This window comes from Pan troglodytes, chromosome 4 (assembly GCF_028858775.2).
Source record: "Pan troglodytes isolate AG18354 chromosome 4, NHGRI_mPanTro3-v2.0_pri, whole genome shotgun sequence".
NCBI lineage: Eukaryota > Metazoa > Chordata > Mammalia > Primates > Hominidae > Pan > Pan troglodytes.
In genome coordinates this window covers 163830021-163851892 of record NC_072402.2, presented here as the reverse complement: position 1 = coordinate 163851892, position 21872 = coordinate 163830021, and the positions used below count along the sequence as shown (strand labels likewise).

At 35.0% G+C, this 21872-nt stretch overlaps 1 protein-coding gene across 10 annotated transcripts in view; it reads right to left on the bottom strand.

Moving 5' to 3' along the window:
- Nucleotides 1-21872, bottom strand: part of TENM2 (teneurin transmembrane protein 2) — a 3953434-nt gene that overhangs the window by 2084531 nt on the left and 1847031 nt on the right. For all 10 annotated transcript variants that reach the window (XM_054685270.2, XM_054685273.2, XM_054685274.2 and 7 more), the window contains one exon: nucleotides 2324-2370. The gene's annotated coding sequence lies outside the window, so the exon portion shown is untranslated. The remainder of the gene's footprint in view (nucleotides 1-2323; nucleotides 2371-21872) is intronic.

The following is a 21872-nucleotide window of genomic DNA, read 5'->3' as shown; positions in this document are numbered from 1 at the left end:
CTATTCTTCAAAGAATGCCAGTTAGAAAGGTTGTTAATCACCACATGCTTGTTCTGAATTGTATTGTTCTGCGTTGCATCATGCAGCTTGATTGTAAGCTCCACGGGGCAGAGCCTTTGTTTGCCATGCCCTGACTATTGTTCAGCACAGTGCACATTGATGGGACTATAGAAAAAACAAACAATGGCTTTTTCCACGTTTCCATTTTAATTGTCAAATGGGATGGTTTAAAAGCACAATTCACACAAGAAGTTGAGTATACAGCCTCTGAAATGGCTAAAATAAGCCATGTGAGCTTTAGAGGTTAAGGCTATCTTTTTAAAGTGTAACTTTCAACTTTTGTTCATTTGCCATTCTTTTTCTCTGAAAATTACCTGAAAGTCAACCATGCATATCTAAATGATTGCAGGTAAGCTTAGCTCATGTGACGTGGGGGAAAACTAACTGAGTGTAGAATCTAGTACTCAAATATGCTTGGCACTGCCAGAATTACAGGGATCACAAACAATCTGCTAAAGGATTTCACAAGCTGGCTCTGTAAAAGGTACCATTTCCCAGCAAAGACCACAATTAGCACCATGGACAGCAGACGGTACAGTCTAACCTGTGTTTTTTGTGAGGGAGCAATTACAAAATAAGAAAAAAAGTCGACAGGTAATCTCTTGCCAAAGCACAATTTGCATTATCTCTAGGAAACGGCAAGCATAGCAGTTCAGGCAGTTGCCAAGTGTTTTAACTGCTTCTGCCTGACATTAGTTCCTACTGCACATCTCCTATAGCACAGTTGGGATAGTTTTAGTGCATCTTTGGATTCCGTATCTTACTAAACAGAGTGCTGACTGAATGGTCAAAGATCTAGATGAACTCTAAAAAATACCAATATTACAGATGACAGACATGTAAACACCATAAACATAAAATCAGATCCCAGGACAATTGACTTATAAATGGATGTATCATACAGGTCTAAATGCACGGCTTCTCTAAGGTCTAATACATAAGCACAGACAATAAGTCTATGTTTTAAAATAAGTTCATAGCCATATGTTTTAGAAATTCCTATATCAGTTTATTTGATTAGTAGTGATCTTTTATCTCTGAAGACAGAACGATAGAATGTGGAGTTTTCTATAATTTCTGTATCCTAATTATTTCCCAGGGCATTTGTCAAAAGCAGAATCTCAGACTCCACTCCAGCTATTAATACAGATCTTCTAAGAGAGAATCTTAGATATCTCTGTTTCTAAAAACCCTCTCGGTTGATTCTTATTGATTAGGCAATGGTGCTGGAATAGTAAAATGGTAAAATGAAATTGGAAACATCAAGCACTGGTTTCTTGTTTGCATTGTTTGGATACTGACAGACACCTGCCTGTAGGCCTTGGGTCAGTTATTTTAGCATTTGAAACCTCCTTTTTCTCAAACAGGAAAAGAAGGATCTAGATTGGGTATTCTCTATGGTACTTTTTTACTCTAACATTCATTCTAGGATTCCAATTAAGAAGATGAGCTGGATCATATTGTTTTCTGATTCATCTTTACATATCTGAGAGATTAAGTAAGCTTGCCAAGAACAAAGCACATTTGCTTTGTTGTTTCTCTTGATACATATAACTCAAGGCTAATTTTCCTACTGCATGTCAATGCATTAACACTGATGTAGGAAAAAAATCTCCTTGAGAAATTTGGATTGTGGGGGTGTTTGGAAGGGGGAAAGCAATAAGTAAAAGTGTTTGATACAAAGATTAATTTAGGTCTTAGCAGACTCTTAGAAGGCTCTTTAAACATCTATTCATGATATGGCCACAAGCCCCTGGAGAGTCAAATAAATTATTCTAAGATTCTTTCATAAGATAATGGAGGCTAATTTGAAGAAGTAAATAGTAATTGCAATATTAAGCAATTCAAACCACTGTTACAACTATTTCTGGAACTCCCCATGCTGACAGATTTATTTGATGCTAAGTCCTTTTCCCTCATCTTTTAAAAAGCATTTTACATAATCCGGCATTACCTATTTTACATATGTGGCATTTTGCTTAGCATTAAAGTAGTTTATTTGAGAAGATTCTTTACAGACTATTCTGGGGAACAGCCTGCTACCCTCTTCATGTAGACGCAAAAGATGCAGGGATGCTTGTTTAAATGTGGCTTCTCTTAACAGCTTGTAGAGCTAGGGAGCAGAACAAGAGTGTAAACATTATTAAAATAATCTATAGTGCCAAATGCAAGGAAGCAAATGCCAAAACTTCTCCAAAAGTAGCATGGAATTGACAGAGAATGCATACTCCAGTATTTACACTCTTGCTTTACTATGACTTACCAAGGTTCATGCACCAGCCACGTGTACTCCTCCTCTTCCCAATGGCTCTGCAGGGAAAACAACAGGTGTTTCTAGTCAGTAATCCAGTGGAACACAGTAAATAAAGACCCAGGTAGGCCTAGTAACCCACAGATTTGCTTTAAGATTTTAATAGTCTCCTTTGCTTTTCTGGTCTTTGGGAAACATGCATGCATGCGCATACACACACACACACACAAAGTTGTTTGTATAAAACCAATTCATTCCCATTGTTTGCAGGAATTCAACAATGTTCCAACCCTGACAACAAAGGCATTAGGTAAAAAAGAATGCAGTAGATAAAATCTTGTGGCTCCCATAAAAAAGAATACAAACATAGGGATTTGTGATAATGCCAAGTACTTTCAGTGTAACCACCTCTGCCCTTTGTAAAACACTAGCTGTTCTCCACATGTATATGAATGGAGTTCAAATGCAGAGCTGAGACACAGCTAAGTCCTTGGGATTCTCTTTTGAATATTTTGTAGGAGAGTGTAGTGAGGAGTATGGAAGCCGTTTTTGCTAGGCATGAATTTCAATCTATACCCCGTGGTCTCCTAGAGTTCTGAAGGTTTTGTACGAATGAGACAGGAATTTACCCGTGCCCTGAAAAAAGATGATGTTATAGGCCGTTTTCCTTAGCAACAGGATATGTATGTGGTCCCTCCAAGGAGACTAACCGTGCCTGACAGCTGGTGAGTCTCGTGCTACTTGAATTGGTTTACTAGTAGTTAATCCAGTTCAAGGCATTAATTGACAGAGGCTGGATGTGACAGGGCTATTTTGGCTTTCCTTTTTTACTACAGAATCTAAAAGATAAAAGAAAATTACTGAGGTTTCTGGTTACAAGTTTGGATAGCTCATTATAAAATCTCTTTCGAGATATAGAAAATCTTGTTCTCTGCAATTTTTTTTGTATCACTACCTAATTTTTAAAACTAAAGTCTTGGCTGTTCTAATTTAGTACAAACTTATCCATCACTTCCTATTGTCAATTGTGGAAATACTGTTATGTAGTAAAAATTCCTTAAATAGGTTTTAAGCTCCTAGAAGGTAAGTTAGAGCTAACATATTTCTGGACACATAGTTGTCATATATTGAATTAACAAATAAATACTGACAATGTGAACAATAGTGATGAAAATGTTTTTGAGTGTGTCAGGCATATATTACGTATTTTATTTGCATTATTTCATCTGATTTTCAGAACAACCAAGTTAAATATTTTTTCATAAAAATTAACAGGATAAGTAATTTGCCTAAGATCCCATAGTAAATAAGTAGCCAGGAAACCAGTCATGTCTTGCTACTTATTTATAACTTTAAAATGTCTTATGAAGAACTTATATCTGACTAATAAGATTCATGTAAATGTACAGATGAAAAAGTACTAGTCATATTTTTCACATTTTATAGTATAATGTTAAGTAAATGAGCAAGATACAGGATACTAGATGTTATATAATTGTATATGCATAAGTATATACACACATACATACAAGTATTTCTTTACACATACACACATTCATGCTTGAAAAATGTGAGCGCACTTTCTTCTGGCTAGTGAAATTGCAAGTGATTGTTTTATGCTTTATGCTTATGTCTGTTAGTTTCAAATTTGTATATGTGTTAATTATATAATAAATATTATATTTTTATTATTATACTTTAAGTTCTAGGGTACATGTGCACAACGTGCAGGTTTGTTACATATGCATACATGTGCCATGTTGGTAATACATATTTTTAAAGACATCTAGCAAACTAGAACTCTGAGATCAGCAATTGATGCAGTCCAACCCGAGCAGGACTTCACGAAGGAAGGCAATTGAGCTAGTCTAAAAGATTCCATCAGATTTACGCAAATGGAGAATGTAGAAAAAGATATCAACAGACAGGAGAACGCCTTTCCAGCAAAGTCAGAGGCATGCTTTGGAGCATGTTCTAAAGACAAGCACAGGCCAATTTTCCACACCAGATAGTGGCCAGCATATTTTAAAAAAAGTTGGGGAGGATCATAAGTAGAGAGGTATCCCCTATTTCACAGTATTCAGGATGAGTATATTCAGCCTTCCCCCTACCATTCCCATAAAGAAGTCTGGAAATATGTAAACCCTCAACTAAAAACTAATATTCAATTCATTTTCAAAACAGCATGTCAGCCATGTTAGTCGTGGTCCACTATCTTTGCTGTTCCTTTTTCACCCTTACATGGCACAAAGGTCCTGCTAAAGTAGATAGGCATCACATCACACTTTGAACTCACTTCACACTTTGCCTCATCATGTTGCCATATAATCTACATACACTCTACAATTTCTACCATTAGTCATTCCACTGGCATAACAGGAAAAGGCTTTTGCTTAGATGCAATAGGCTTATGCAAAGAAATAGAAAAAAGGAAAGGAATTTAACATGTACTAACAAACTGGTATTTCTCCAGGCACTTTATACATATTTCTGTATTTAGGCCTCACATATCACTTAAAATGTTTCTGGTTTCTGTGTTTGTTTGTTTGTTTCCTTTAGAAACAAAGTCTCACTCTGTCACCCAGGCTGGAGTGCAGTGGTGAGATCACAGCTCACTGCAGCCTCAACTTCCTGGGCTCAAGTGATCCTCTTGCCTCACCCTCCCTAGTAGCTGGGGCTTCAGGCATGCACTACCATGCCCAGCTATTTTTTTTTTTTTTTAATTTTTTGTAGAGTTGGATCTGGTTTTGTTGCCCAGGCTGGTCTCAGATTCCTGGGCTAAAGTCATGTCCCTGCCTTGGCCTCTCAAAGTGCTGGGATTACAGATACACGCCCCCATGCCCAGCCCATTTTTAATCCCATTTCAAAGACAGGTAAACACAGGCTACAAGGGGGCACTTGATTTGCTTAAAGCTATTTGGTTAGAATATAGGAAAAAAATGGAATCCCAATCTACCTCTGTGCTTTCCAAATCCATGGTCTTTCCATGAGGAGTCATGTTTTGTTGGAAAGAAGTTAGACTTAATGTGGTATTGTAGCATGAGCACAGAAAACCTGAGTTCTGGGACCACTGACCATCTCTCTTTATCCTTGGTGAGATAATGTAGTTCTCTGTAGTTATACCAAGTATTAAAGGATGGAATTACACTCTAATAGCATTTCCGGACCCCTTCTTTTCTAAAACTTATCAAATCTAATTATTTAAAGCCACGGACAGTAAACACTTTATAAGAATGACTAAGGCTTATATTGTCTTTAAGTATGTGTCAGGAATTATTCTAAACTCTTTATATATATTATCTCATGGAATCCTGACAATTCTATGTCATAGTTATAACTACTAGATATTATTACCGATACTTTACACATAAGAAAACCAAGGCACACAGCTATTAAGCAACCAAAGGTCACATTAATGGCAAAACAGGGTCCTTAATCCAAAAACTCTGGTACATTTTGTGCTTGTAGTGGCAATGCAGCCATTAGATCTTTGGGTCAAGTTATCCTGAGAAGAGCAAACAGAGAATATACATTTCAATGGAAAATGATCCAGTGCTTAAAGGTGAGCAACCTTGTATAGCCAGAAAAGTATTGTGAGGCTACTGAATAACTAGAGTAGAAAGATCAAGAAGGAAAAAAAGACCAATATGCAAACAATTGTCATAGGTTTCACAGTTTGCACAAGCAGTCATAGTTTAATTGTGTGCCATCAGGTAACCTGGAATCCAGTCACATCTGTAGGCAGCAGCCCTCAGATTTTTCAGGGGAAATCACCCTTCCAGTTCTCAAAGGCAGTGGTTCTCACAGTGTGGCCCCTGTATCAGCAGCATCAGCATCACCTAAAAACTTGTTATAAATGCAAATGATCAGGCCACAACCTTGAAATGCTGAATCAGATGTTCTGGGGCATTTGGCCCAGCAATCTGCATGTTAATAAGCTCTTGTGGGAAGGCTAATATGTGCTACAGCTTTAGAATTACTGTTTTAAGACACGTGGCTTGGATACATCTAATCTGGATCTGAGTTTTGAAGTGGGCTTTTAAATTAGATGTGGCCAATCAGGCTTAAAAAAGTGGCTGATTCACCCATGTGGAGCCCATGAGACACAGTTTTGAGAATCTTATTGGAAATATTGAGAGGAAATCATATGAGACTGGATTTTGTTATCATTGCTAAGGGAGAGGCTGCTTTGGGAATGGCACCAACACAGAGAAGTACAAAGGAGACCAAGGTGGGTGGAACTGTGTGCCATCTTCTATCAATATCTTCGGCATCTCAGAGTCACATCAACACAAACCATGTACGGTCATGTATACATTTATTTATGTTGCTGCTTCTGCCCAGAATGTTATTCCCACTACTTTGCCTTCCTCAGGCTGAATTAACCATTTACTGTTCTCATTCATGCACCAGCTTTGTCTTATGTTGAACACAACCCTAAAGACATTCCATGGTAGGTAGTTATTTTTGTTTTTCCATACCTCTCCCACATCCAGTGAAAAAACAACCTCCTTGAAGGTAGGAGAGAAACATTTATGTGTGTGTGTGTGTGTGTGCGTGCGCATATATATATATACACACACACACACACAAATTTATTCCTATATATAATACTATAAGTATAAACACATGTTATAAATATAAATATATGCTTAATATATATTTATGTATATATAATGTTATATATAGGTGTGTGTATATACACCTTTATAATTTATACCTATATAATGTTACTATATGTTACCTATATAATATTACTATAATATAATGTTACCTACATAATATTACTATATAATTTATACCTATATAATGCTACCTATATAATTATACCTATATAATTTTTATACCTATATAATTTACCTGTCATATACCTATATAATATACCTATACAATTTATACCTATATAAATTATAAATTATTACCTATATAAATTAAAAATTTATACCTATATAAATTAAAAATTATACCTATATAAATTATATAGGTATAAATTTTATAGGTATAATTTATATATTTATATCTTAAAAAATATTTATTATATAATTTATATATAAAGTATATAATTTCTATTATATAGGTATATAATATATAAGTATTATACCTATATAATTTATACCTATATGTTACTACATAAAGTTACCTATATAATATTACTGTATTATAATGTTACCTATATGTTACTATATACTTATATAATTTTACCTATATGTTACCTGTATAATGTTACCTATGTAATTTATACCTATACGTTACTCTCCTCCCCATTACATATATACACACACACACACACAATTATACACATTTACATACTATTTATATATATAAATGTTATATATATACCAAAGCAACATATATATACATATCTCCCTAGTTCTCCGCATCATAGCAGTTGCTTAAAAATATGTTTGCTGAATAGATAACTTTCCTACATCACCATTGAGATTATTACAATGATCAAATGAGAATAAGACATAGAATAGACTTAGCAAAATATAAAGCTCTATACAAACATGAGTCATATTTATAATTATTAACCTCTTCTCTCGTGGGCTCGTCTTTTCCACAATTGGGCCACCATAAGAAATGACTGGGAAATAAGACTGATAAACCCTGTATATCTGTAACAAATTAATTACAAAAATCACAGCAATTCTTTGCTGTTTCTTGCATGAAATCAGCACACAAATCAAAAAAATTAACCATTGCAATAAAAATATAAAGGACAGGTTGTGGTGTTCTGATTATGCATTACATAGAGATTTGACTCAGTCCGAGTGATTAAGCACAAGCGTGGCACAAGGAGCAACTGAGATGAGGCTTTTAAGCCAAGGAAATGATAGGTGTAAAGGCCCTGCGGCAGCAGGTACCTGGTGTGAGGGGTGCTGGAGAGGTAGCCAGAAGTTGTACAGGGTGCTAGCCTAGGTTAGAGAGTGGTTTTTATTCCAAGAGTAATGAGAAACCATGAAAATATGTTAAGGGAGGAATGACATAATCAGATTGCTGTTTTGAAATACTAGCCTGGATCTTGTGGCTTTTACTCACTTAGCCCAGACCCCACTCTGATATTTTATAGTTTTTATTACTTCAGAATTGTAAGGTTAAAAATGCCATAAGTGTTTGCAACCTTTTAAAAATTACACTTATTTTATTTTTCCTTTTACTTGAGCTGTGAAATTTGTTAAATACTTTTAGGTTTGGGAGAGATTCCTGTTATCTGTGCATTATGAAAAATAAAGTTTGAATTTAATAGATTCTAATAACCATTATTTAAGAAAGTGCCTCACACATAATTAAATTGTGCACACAAAAATTAATATACACATATCTGATTCTTGCATGCATCATAATGTATTTACTAACTTCATTTTTTAATATTTAAAATAAATGTGGACTGCCTAAGGAAAATTAACATTTACAAAATTATTTTTTAAATAATAACTTTGGCAAATCATACACATAAACACCACAGAAGCATGTGTTCTTATCAATTTTGAAATTAGAAATTATAAAACATGGGTGCTTCCAGCCACTTCTTTTACTTGACATCCAATTAAAGTAACGTTGCACTAAAAAGAAATATAGAAATCCCTAAGGAAATTGGAGAGATTGTATACAAAACCTCTTGGCACAATCAATAATGTGCTTTGACTATAGAATTCTTCAGTTTATTCTAGAGAAGTAGAAAGTCATTTGTTACATTTTCCCCCTAGATTCTAGTTATTATGCTAACTTTATATTCTTTTAAAAATTGTTTTGTTTAATTTGGATGTTCCAGCAATATTGTTTGCAGATGTTTGACACTGCCCCGCCTAAATCACAGATTCGACACTCCCACATAATCTTCATGTTTCTCCACTGCCACTTTAGGAACACATGATTGCTATTGTCAGCTACAATTACCACCCACTGCAGAGGTTTGCTTAAGCTGATTAGTTAGAGAAGGTATACATATTTCAGCAGCTTTGAGACAGAGAAAACTATGTATGTAATTCACCATATGATACTTTGTATTCCATTACAACAGAGGAGAAACAAGGTAGAGAAAAACTATAACAGAGGGAAAGGAAGGTATAGACAACCAAGGGATAGCGTGAAAGACATGAACCCGCAGTGGGCACCTCATGCCAACTGTGGCCCCATTCTAACTTTGGCCAGCATGCCCTGAGTAAGGGGTCCCCACACTCAGCACTATTGACAATACTTTGTTGTAGGCGGTAGTCCTGTGCAATGTAGGATGTTGGCAGCATCACTGGTCTCTATAAACCACTCCTTCCCACCAGTTGTGACAAGCAGTAATATCTCCTGTGGAAGCAAAATTGCTGTTGATTAAGAACCACTGCTCCAGGCCCTCCGAGTTCAGAACAACGATAATCTGCTTGTCACTCACTTTCCTCCTGAAGTTGGTAGGATCTTCTGGAAAGTATCTAGTTGTGAGACTCCTTATTAGCAAATATGCTTACAATTAGTTCTGACCTCTCAGCCATTATGCTGTCCTGACTCTTCTCCCCAAATCTGCTTATTTAATAAGAATGCTATCAATAACAAAATCAACAAAATAAATAACCAATGTTTATAAAATGGTTAAAATGTGCCAGGCCTTGTTTTCTAAGAAAATTTTATATTAATAAATATTTGGAAGTGGAGTTATATATATAATTTTGGACTCTATGAGATATCTTTATCTCACATAATCTTTAAACAAAAACCTATGAGATAGATGATATCTTAATTTATAGCTAAATCAAGTGGCATTTAGAAATACTAAACAACGTTCTTAGGGGGGAAAACAATCTAAAATTCTGACATCTCTTTCAAGGCCTTTCCGTATCTGGCCACCACTGTCCTCTGCAGACTCACCCCTTACTGTCTGGATCAGCTAGGCTTCATTTCAGTCCCCCAAACAAGCTAGTCAGTCTGTGGGAATCCACATGTGCTGCCCCCGCTCTGGCAGACCTGGTTCCCTGAATTCCCCTACTCACTAACGTGGCTTTTCATTCTCTGGCTTCAGCTTTGACCTGGGTTCTATTAGACATGCCTCCTCTAGCCCCCATGATTAGGTCCTCCTTTGGAGACTCACTGTACTTGACATTTGCTATTGTCTCTATCTATTTCCTCCATGTGCCCCTGCACTCTCAGAATTAAGGAACTTTTTAGTCCACTGCTATTTCCCCGGTGCTCAACAGTGCTGGGCTGCAAGCTCCCACCATGTTATAAATGTTATCAACTTACCAACTGAATGAAGGAATAACGAATTACTATTCCCAAAGCGATTTAGCTCAGAAGTAGTGGAAAAAGGATGTTTTACTTGGATCTCCCTGATTTTGAAGGCAATTCCAAACCTTTTGGGCCTATTAGACCACACCTGCCTGAAAAGTTCCTCTGTCCTGTTGGCTTCATTTTAGCTCTTCCCAGCTACAAACTGTGTGTGACCTTGTATGAAGGCAACTCGAGACATATGGGTATCATATGATCTCATCTCAGAAATACTAGTGATTAAAATGATTATTTGTGATTCCATAGAACACACACTTAAAAAGAGGAAATGGACTATTAAACTGAAAAATCAAAATCAGATGACTTTAATAAAAATCACAACCAACAATGACCCATTTTTAAATTCTGTACTAGATCTTATCAGTTCACATGATAATGAATTTAAGACTGTGGTGCAGTTTAAAATGCCAAGCATTTAAACTGTGACTGTTAACAAATGGAGTTCCACCATGTGTGAAAATTTCATGATGATACAATCTGTGCTTCCCAATATATTTCAACAGATAGCAAGCGGTTATGGTTAAGACTTTGCTAACCAGTCTTCAGATTTCATTGAACTTCATTGTGATTGGATGACCTCCTCAAATCCAATGACAGGCAATGGCACAATTCTCTGCAAATGAGTGAATAGACACGTTTACAACGTCTAAAATGCCTCAAGAAATATGTTTAATTCTGCACAGGCTAATAGCTGTTTGCTTAGTGTACTGTATATAGGATAAAATAATCAAGTCAAAAATAATATATAACTTATTGGAAAAAGATATTAAAGACAGCTAGTGTGTAAACATCCACTTTGGAGCCAGATGCCAAATGTCAACATTTCAAATCTATGGGTAACTGCATTTTCTGGTCTTTTCTACTGCTTGTGGTTTTGTAATTAGTTCACTGGGCATGGATTATTGAAAGGCTATTAATCTAAATTCATGATTTAATTCTGCAATTTTTAAAACCCTCTCAACTGATAGCTAAAGCTTAAATTCTAGAGCCCAACTTAAAATGAACAAGTGAAAAATGAAAAAATGAAAAAAATGAAAATGAAAAAAAAATCAGCTGACACCCACCTCCAAGAAAAACAACAATAAAAAATATCTGGAAGGGCACTTCCCTTAACCCTTCACCTTGAGGAATTCAGAGTAACAAATAATATGGTGGTAGTGAAATGACTATAATTCTTTGAGACTAACATACAGTGATGACTTGCATCTCCATAATTGGATTATATATTATCTTACATAAAGCTTTTCACACTGGTCTCTTAAGTCACTGATACTGCCTGCCACGGCTTACATCTCCTTTGAAAGCAAAGTTAGTATAACATTTTTTTAATGCTTAAGTACATATTTATACATGTAATACATTATAAAAACATTCTATTAAAAATGCCATTTTAAAGTTAATTTCTCTTTGCCAACTCCCTACTCCCTCTGAATGGGAGGGAAGTTTCCACATCCTGTGTCAATTTATTTTTAGGTTTGTTCACTCCTTTCCCAATCTAAATTTCCTTAGTTAGATATACAAAAAGTATGTGATAAAGTATTTGTGAAGGGTCAGGTGCGGTGGCTCATGCCTGTAATCGCAGCAGTTTGGGAGGCCAAGGCGGGTGGATCACCTACGGTCAGGAGTTCAAAACCAGCCTGGCCAACATGGTGAAACCTATTCTCTACTAAAAATACAAAATTAGCCAAGTGTGGTGGTGCATGCCTGTAATCTTAGCTACTCAGGAGGAGGCTGAGGCAGGAGAATCGCTTGAACCTGGGAGGCAGAGGTTGCAGTGAGCCAAGATCGTGGCACTGCACTCCAGCCTGGGCAACAAGAGTGAAACTCCATCTCAAAAAAAAAAAAAAAAGTATTTGTGAGGAGGACATCGTAGCCTACAGAGGACTATTAAGTGATGAGTAGAAAAAGGAAAATGAGGCTGGGCATAGTGGCTCACACATGTAATCCAAGGCACTTTGGGAGGCCGAGGTGGGTGGATCACCTGAGGTCAGGAGTTTGAGACCAGCCTAGACAACATGGTGAAACCCTGTCTCTACTAAAATACAAAAATTAGCCAGGAGTGGTGGCAGGTGCCTGTAATCCCAGCTACTGGGGAGGCTGAGGCAGGAAAATTGCTTGAACCCGGGAGGTGGAAGTTGCAGTGAGCTGAGATCACACCACTGCACTCCAGCCTGGGTGACAGAGTGAGACTTTGTCTGACAAAAAAAAAAAAAAAAAAAAAAAAAAAAAAAGAAAAAAGAAAGAAAGAAAGAAAAATGAGGAAACAATCTTAATTTATTGAAGACTTACTGCGTGACAATCACAGGTGCTTGCTCCTTAGAAATGTGGTATCATGTAATCACTACTAAATTCCCATAAGATAGGAACTGTGTGATCTTATTTTTTTTTTTCTGGATATTTAGTAAAGTCAAGTAACATGGCCATGATAATCCGATAGATATTTTCAAAATCAAAATTTAAATTCATGTCTATTTTATTTCAAAGCTTATGTTCTTATAGTATATTACCTTGGATCATACAAACATTTATTAAATATCTACCATTCCTATTAGGTGTTAGGCTAACTTTTTAGAGCCCTAAAGAGTTCACAGTTAAAGGGGGAATACAAATTGATGAGTAAATGGTTATAATAGAAGAGAAATGGAAATTAAGAGGAAAAAATAATAAATATAGATGAACTAAGGAAAATGTATTATTTTATCAGAATGTTCAGTATGACATGTTAGCTGAAAATATATTTTGTCACTATTTTTACATAGAAAAAACATAAAAGTAAATGGCCTAGGATGGCATGAACCAGATATTGTTGACGTTAGAAATTACCAGCACTATCAATAAGTCCTGCATATAAGGTAAAAAACCCCTCTAACCAAATAGCTAAACTATAAAACTACGCCCATAAAGCTATTTTGTTAAAAGCTTCCTGTGTAAGTATGTGCATACATATACTTGTGTTTAACTTACTGGATTATTCCATAGATATTTCTGCATCTTACACTTTTTAAAATAAAGTACCTTGTGGCAATCTCTATGTTAATACATTACGGTCTATCACATTTATTTTCATAGCTAAGTAGTCTGCTATTGGACAAAAGTACCAGAATTAATTTCACTAATATCAATTGATAGACATTAAAGTCATTTCCAGCATTTGTTATCAAAAATTATAAATTGAACATCCTGTGAGAGTGTGTGTATGTACATGGGTGTAAATATCAACTTTTTGTGTATATTGGCAAATTATATACAATAAGATTGCAAGATAAAATATTTACTTATAAATAACCAATTGAGCATGCTATTAAGTAGAATCCCTAATCTCTAAGTAAATTAAAAAAATAGTGATAACTGGAATTGATTTTTTTGTTTCAAATTCAGTCTAGACATCAGTTCAAATTTATTATATTCCACTGATTAATAATCAAGGCAGTTCAAGTCCAATATATTTTTATAAAGATCAAACCACTTATGTTTTAAGCTATTTAAAACAATTCTCAAAGTGGAATTGTAGATGTTTGAAACTTTTGTGGTATGTTTTGATTTTCTTTTAAACTGAGTTATAACATGGAAGCCTAGCAAAACTACCTGGTTTCCTCAATAGCTCTAAGTTTTAAAATATTTTGGAGATAAAATTCACCTGATGTAAAATTACCTATTTGAAGTTGAACAATTCAGTGCCATTTAGTGTGTTCACAATATTGCACAACCACTGTCTGTATGTAGTTTCAAAACATTTTCTTCACCCCAAAAGAAAAAAGAATCTGGACCTATTAAATGGTTGTTCCCTATTCCTCCATCCACAGCCTCTGGCCAATTTGTCTTCTGTTTCTATGAGTTTACCTATTCTGAATATTTTATATAGAAAGAATCACAATTGCGACATTTTATGTCTGGTTTATATTCATTAGCATAACGTTTTAGAGATTCATTCATGTTATAGCATGTATCAATATTTCATTCCTTTTTTAACAGAAGGAAAAATTCCCACTGGGCTCTGTGGCTCATGCCTGTAATCCCAGCACTTTGGGAGACTGAGGTGGGTGGATCACCTAATGTCAGGAGTTCGAGACCAGCCTGGCCAATAGTGAAATCCCATCTGTGCTAAAAATACAAAAATTAGCTGGGCATGGTGGTGTCAGCCTGTAATCCCAGCTACTCGGGAGGCTGAGGCAGGAGAATCGCTTGAACCTGGGAGGCAGAGGTTGCAGTGAGCTGAGATAGCACCGCTGAACTCCAGTCTGGGTGACAGAGTAAGACCCAACCCAAAATAAAATAAAATAAAAACTACATTGTATTTTTTACAACCATTTCTTTATTCATTATCCCCTGATGGACATTTGGGCTACTTCTTCCTGTTAGCTATTGTGAATAGTGCTATTATGAATACGTATGTACATATTTATGTACATATTTATTGAGTACCAATTTTCACTTCTTTTGAATATGTTTTGATTGGGATGTTTGTGTCCCTCCCCCGCCAAATTCACATGTTGAAACCTAATTCCCAATGCAATGGTATTAAGAGGTGGGACTTTTAGGGGATGATTAGATCATGAGGGCAGAGCTCTCATGAATGAGATTAGTACCCTTATAAAAGAGGGAGCTTGTGTGCCCTTTCACCATATAAGAACACAGTGAGAAGGAACCGTCTATGTTAAACCAAACAAAAAAATAAATAAAAAATAAAAGCAGGAACTCAGTAGACATAAAATTGCTAGCATCCTTGATCTTGGATATTTCAGCCTCTAGAACCCTAAGAAAATATTTCTATTCATTAGCTAATCAACTTACGGCATTTTGTTATAACAGCTTGAATGTACTAAGACGATAACTTATTTTTTTAAAATACACAATCAAGTCACTCCCATTACTTGACCAGTCAAGTGCTTTATAACCAACTTCGAAGGAGAGCTGTCTATATTTTCTGCCTCCATTTATTCACTTTTTACTTTTTCCTCAACTCATTCTAATTTGTTTTCTGTCTCCATTCTGGATCAAACTAATCACTGACAATTTCCAGTTTTCTCTTATTTCAGTCCTCCTTTTTTTTTTACCTCAACAGCATTCAGCACTGTTGATCAATTCCTCTTTTTAGAAACACTGAACTCTCTTGGATTCCATATTCTCTTAGACATTACATTTTCATGCTTTGATTTTATGTCTGGTTGCTCTTTATCATTCGCAATATTAATCTCCTCTACCCAGAATGGCATGTCTTAGGGCAATTCTGGGACATCTTTCTTTTCTTTATATACAGTCGCCCTAAATGATCCCATCTTCGACAGCTTTAAATGTATTCTGATGAACCTCTCTGATGCATTTCCAATCATACTTTCTATCCCTTGCTCTCTGCTCAAGTCTCACTAGCTGTTTTTCAGTTCTCCGTGGTGGTTATACTCCCTCCTGTCAGAAAGATTTTCCATGTGCTGTTAGTCTAGACTACTATTCCATTCTGCCTCAACCTACTCATCTTTTACATGTTTGCTCAGTTGTCACTTCCTCATTTAGTCAAGCCTATTCAACACCACAAAGTCAAGCCTCCATTATGTGTCTTTAACATGACATATTTATTGATATGATTTCACTGTGTCCTCCACCCAAAATCTCATCCTGAATTGTAGTCCCCATAATCCCCCACGTGTCAAGGGAGAGACCAGATGAAGTAATTGAATCATGGGGGTGGTTTCCCCCATGCTGTTCTCATGATAGTGAATGAGTTCTCACGAGATCTGATGGTTTTATAAGGGGCTCTTCTTCCTTTGCTGGGCACTCCTCCTTCCTACTGCCTTGTGAAGATTGTGGCTTGCTTCCCCTTTGCCTTCTGCCATGATTGTAAGTTTCCTGAGGCCTACCCTGCCATGTGGAACTGTGACCCAACTAAACCTCTTTCCTTTATAAATTACCCAGCCTCAGGCAGTTCTTTGTAGCAGTATGAAAACAGACTAACACATTTATCTTCATAACATTTGCCCCATAATTAATATAATTATTTGTTTAATATCTGTCTCTTTCATTAGACTGTAAGTTTCATTAGGGTTCAGGTCTAATTCCTTCATAGACTCCAGATCTGTATTTGTTCAACAGGACCTACTATAGTGTTTGGAATATAGAAAACATTCGATAAATATCTGTTGAGTGAATGAAGGAGATAAAGAGGGGGATTCATGCAATCAGATTTCTCATAAAAACTGAATGGCTTTTAAACAATCATTTATATTGTCTTTTATAAATCAAAGAATGCTTCTAAGGCAAGTCTTCACTTGTCTCTCAACAATAAAGTTAAAATAAAGGATTTTCTAAATTCTTTTTTCACATACTCTACATGAAATTAAACCATTCTAAGAACGAAGTCAATAGCACCTGTAATCCCAGCTACTCAGGAGGCTGAGGCCAGAGAATTGCTTGAACCTGGGAGGCAGAGGTTGCAGTGAGCTGAGATCTCACCACCGCACTCCAGCCTGGGCGACAAGACCAAACTATCTCAAAAAAAAAAAAAAAAAAAAAAAAAACTGCTTTAATTTAAATTCCACCTTTTTTACATACATATACTTTTTGGTTGACAGAAATATAATTGTATATTTTGAAATTTGACTATTTAAATTTTTAAAATAATTTTACTTTTTTTGCTAATATGAACCTACTATTTCCCCATTTTCTTTTCCCTAGGAAATAATTCAGAATTTACAATTTGAGAAAGATATATAAAGGAGGAATACAGTACAATGATTATATCTATTTTCAAATTGCATGATAGGACATGTTCTATTTTGGTAAGGATGTATATCTAGTGATCTTTATTAACAAAAATGTCTCAGACATCTGCTTCTAGGACAGAAAGTGATTTTATGAAAACCTTGCTGTCTCAAGTATGAGTTATTTTTGATTTTATGTTTGATTAATGCATGTTTCTAATAAAGTTATTGTAACTGAATTCTGTAAGGTGGAATTTGACAGTTACTTTTGTAAGTAAAGCTAGAGAAATTGTTCTGTAAAATGCCAGTTGAATAGAAATCAATTATTCTAAGGGAAGAATGTGACAATATTTGACAAGGCACTCCCCTATTCATAACCACACTAGGGTAGTAAGGCTATTAGGGAAGAGGTACAGCAATTTGTGTAACAGTCAAGAAGATCTCTAAGAAAAACAAAAACAAAAACAAAAACAAACAAACAAACAAAAACAATAAAAATCCTGATTCTTTTCTTTAGTCTTACCCTCAAAATGAGTAGGTACTGAAATCAGGTATACACTTTTAAGATCTATTGGTCATATTTATCTTAAAGATATGTTTTGAATGGCTTTCATAGATGTTGAGGGAGCAGGTCTTCATTACTTCTTAAAAATTTTTTAACTGACATGACATGATTGGACATATTTATGAGATAGAGTATAATATTTTGTTACATATATGACGTGTAATGACCAAATCAAGATAATTGGCATAAGCATCACCTCAAATATTTATTATTTCTTTGTGTTGGGGACATTCAAAATCTTCTCTTCTAGCTGTTTGAAAATACATAATAAATTAACGTTAACTATAGTTACCCTACAGTGCTATAGAACACTAGAAGTTATTCTTGCTATTTAGTTGTAATTTTGTATCCATTAACACAATTCTCTCTACCCCACATCCTTCCTACATTTCCCGGCCTCTAGTAAACAAAATTCTACTCTGTAGTTCTATGAGCTCAACTTTTTTAGTCCCCACATTTGAGTGAGAATATGTATTATTTATTTTTCTGTCTGGCGTATTTCATTTAACATAATGTCCTCCAGGTTCATCCATGTCTCTGTAAATGATAGAATTTCATTGTTTTTTAATGACAGAATAGTATTTCATTGTGTATATATATACCACATTTTCTTTATTCATTCATCTGTTGATGGACATTTAGATTGATTCCATACCTAGGCTATTATGAGTAGTGTTGCAATAAACATGTGCACATATCTCTTATATATACAAATTTCCTTTCCTTTACATAAATACCAAATAGTAGGATTACTGGATAGTATGATAATTCTATTTTTAGTTTTATTGTGAAACCTCTATACTGATTTCCATAACGGCTGTACTAATTTATATTCCCACCAACAGTGCATAAGAGTTCCTCTTTCTCTGCATCCTTGCCAACATTTGTTATTTCTGTCTCTTTGATAATAGCCATTCTAACTAGGATGACAAGATATCTCATTGTGGTTTTAATTTGAATTTCCCTGATGATTAGTGATGTTGAGAATTTTTCATATAATTGTTGGTCATTTGTATGTCTTCCTTTGAAAAATGTCTATTCAGATCATTTGCCCATTTTAAAATTGGGTAATTTGCTCTTTTACTGTTTAGTTGTTTGATCTCCATGTATATTCTGAACATTAATCTTTTGTCAGAGGAATAGTTTACAAATATTTTCTTCCATTCTACGGGTTGTCTCTTCACTTTGTTGTTTTGTTTGCTGCACAGAAGCTTTTTTAGTTTTATATAATCCCATCGATCTATTTTTAGTTTTGCTGCCTGTGCTTTTGAAGTTTTATCTATAAAATCCTTTCCCAGATATGTGTCCTGAAGCATTTCTTCTATGTTTTATTCTAGTAATTTTATAGTTTCAGGTCTTACATTTAAGTTCTTAATCCATTTTGAATGATTTTTGGATATAGTGAGAGATTGGAGTCTAGTTTCATTTCCGTACATATGGAAATCTACTTTTCCCAGCACATCTACTGAAGAGGCTGTCCTGTCCCCCATGTATATTCTTAATGCCTTTGTTAAAAATCAGTTGCTGTAAATATGTAGATTTATTTCTGGGTTTTCTATTCTGTTCTATTGGTCTGTTTGTCTGTTTTTATACCAGTACCATGCTGTTTTGATTACTATGGTTTTTTAGTATATTTTGGAGTCAGGTAGTGTGATGCCTCTGACTGTTCTTAGTGAGGATTGCTTTGACTCTTCATGGTCTTTTGTGATTCTAAACACAATTTTTTTGTTTTTTGATTTTGTGTTTTTTTCTACTTCTCTGAAGAATGTAATTGGCTTCATGGTAGAGATTGCACTGACTCTGTATATAACTTTGGGTAGTGTGATTACTTTGGCAATATTAATTCTTTCAATTAATGAATATAACATGTTTTCTCATTTTTTGGTGTCCTCTTTAGTTTCTTTCACCAGTGTTTTATATTTTTCATTGTAGAGATCTTTTACCTCCTTGGTTAATTTTATTTCCAGGCTTTTTTTTGGTAGCTATTTTAAATAAAAATGCTTTCTTGATTTTTTTTCAGGTAGTCTATTACTGGTATATAGAAATATTATTAATTTTTATATTTTGATTTTATTGAATTTGTTAATCAGCTCTAAGAGGTTTTTGGTGGAGTCTTCAGGGTTTTTATAAATATATACAGATCATGTTATCTGCAAACAGGGACAATTTGACTTTCTCTTTTCCAATTTGGATGCCTTTTATTTTTTTTTTCTTGTCTAATTACTCTGGCTGGAACTTCCATAGACATGTTGAATAAGAGCAGTAAAAGTAGGCATTCTTGTCTTGTTATATAATAGTTATTAAAGAAAAGTTTTCTACTTTTCCCCATTCACTATGATGTTTGTCATATATGGCCTACATTGTGTTGGGGTATGTTCCTTCTAGTATTCCTACCTAATTTATTGAGAATTTTTATCATGAGAGGATGTTAATGTTAAATTTTGTCAAATAGATGCTTTTTCTGCATCTATTGAAATGATTATATGGTCTTTGCACTTCGTTCTATTGATGTGATGTATTACATCTATTGATTTATGTATGTTGAACCATCCTTGCATCCTTAGGATAAATCCCACTTGATCAATGTGTATAATCTTTTTGATGAATTATTGAATTCAGTTAGCTAGTATTTTGTTGAGAATTTTGCACCTATGTTCATCAGGAATATTGGCCTGTAGTTTTTGTTGTTGTTGTTGTTTCTGCTGCTGCTGTGTCCTTGTGTGATTTTGGTGTCAAAGGAATTCTGGCTTCATTGAATAAGTAAGAAAGAATTCCCTCCTCTTCAAATTTTGGGAGTAGTTTCAGAACTGGTATTAGTTATTCTGTAAAAGTTTCCTACAATTCTGCAGTAAAGCCTTCTGCTCATGGGCTTCTTTTTGTTGGAAGACTTTATTTCTGATTTAATCTTGTGACTCCTTATCAGTATGGTTAGGTTTTCTATTTCATCTTCATTCAACCTTGATAGGATATACGTGTCTAAAAATTTATCTGTTTTCTCTAGGTTTCCCAATTTGTTGGTGTACAGTTGTTTATAATAGTTTCTCATGATCTTTTGTATTTCTGAGGCATCAGTTCTAATGTCTCCTTTCTTCTTCTAATTTTATTTATTTGGGTCTTCCCTCTTTTTTCCTTAGTGTAACAAATGGTTTTCAACTTTTCTTATCTTTACAAAAACCAACTTTCTGTTTCATTGATCTGTTGTATTTTTTAAGTCTTTATTTTGTTTATTTCTGTTTGATCTCAATTCTTTCTTTCCTATTAATAATTTTGATTTTTGTTTCTTCTTTTTATTCTAGTTTCTTGACATGTAATGATAGCTTCTTTATTTGAAATATTTCTAATTTTGATGTAGGCATTTAATCTTATGAACTTCCCCTTAACATTGCTTTTTCAGTATTACATGGGATTTGGTATGTTGTGTTTCTATTTTCATGTCTTGAGAAATTTGTTTTATTTTCTTCTTAATTTCTTCATAAACTCTTCGGTCATTCAGAAGCATGTCGTTTAATTTCCATGATGGTCAGACACAGTGACTCATACCTGTAATCTCAGTATTTTAGGAGGTCAAGGTGGGAAGATGGCTTGAGGCCAGTAGTTTAGGACAAAGAAAGGGACCCCATATCTCCATAAAAAAAAATTAATTGGCCGAGAGCAGTGGCACATGCCTGTAATACCAGCACTTTAGGAGGCTGAGGTGGGCGGATCACGAGGTTAAGAGATCGAGACCATCCTGGCCAACATGGTGAAATCCCATTTCTCCTAAAAGTACAAAAATTAGCTGGCCATGGTGGTGCGCACCTGTAGTCCCAGCTACTCAGGAGACTGAGGCAGGAGAATCGCTGGAACCTGGGAGGGGAAGGTTGCAGTGAGCCAAGATCGCACCACTGCACTCCAGCCTGGTGACAGAGCGAGTATCCATCTCAAAAATAAATAAATAAATAAATAAATAAATAATGTATTTGTACAGTTTTCACAATTTCTCTATTGATTTCTAGTTTTACCCCATTGTGGTCTGAGAAGCCACTTGATA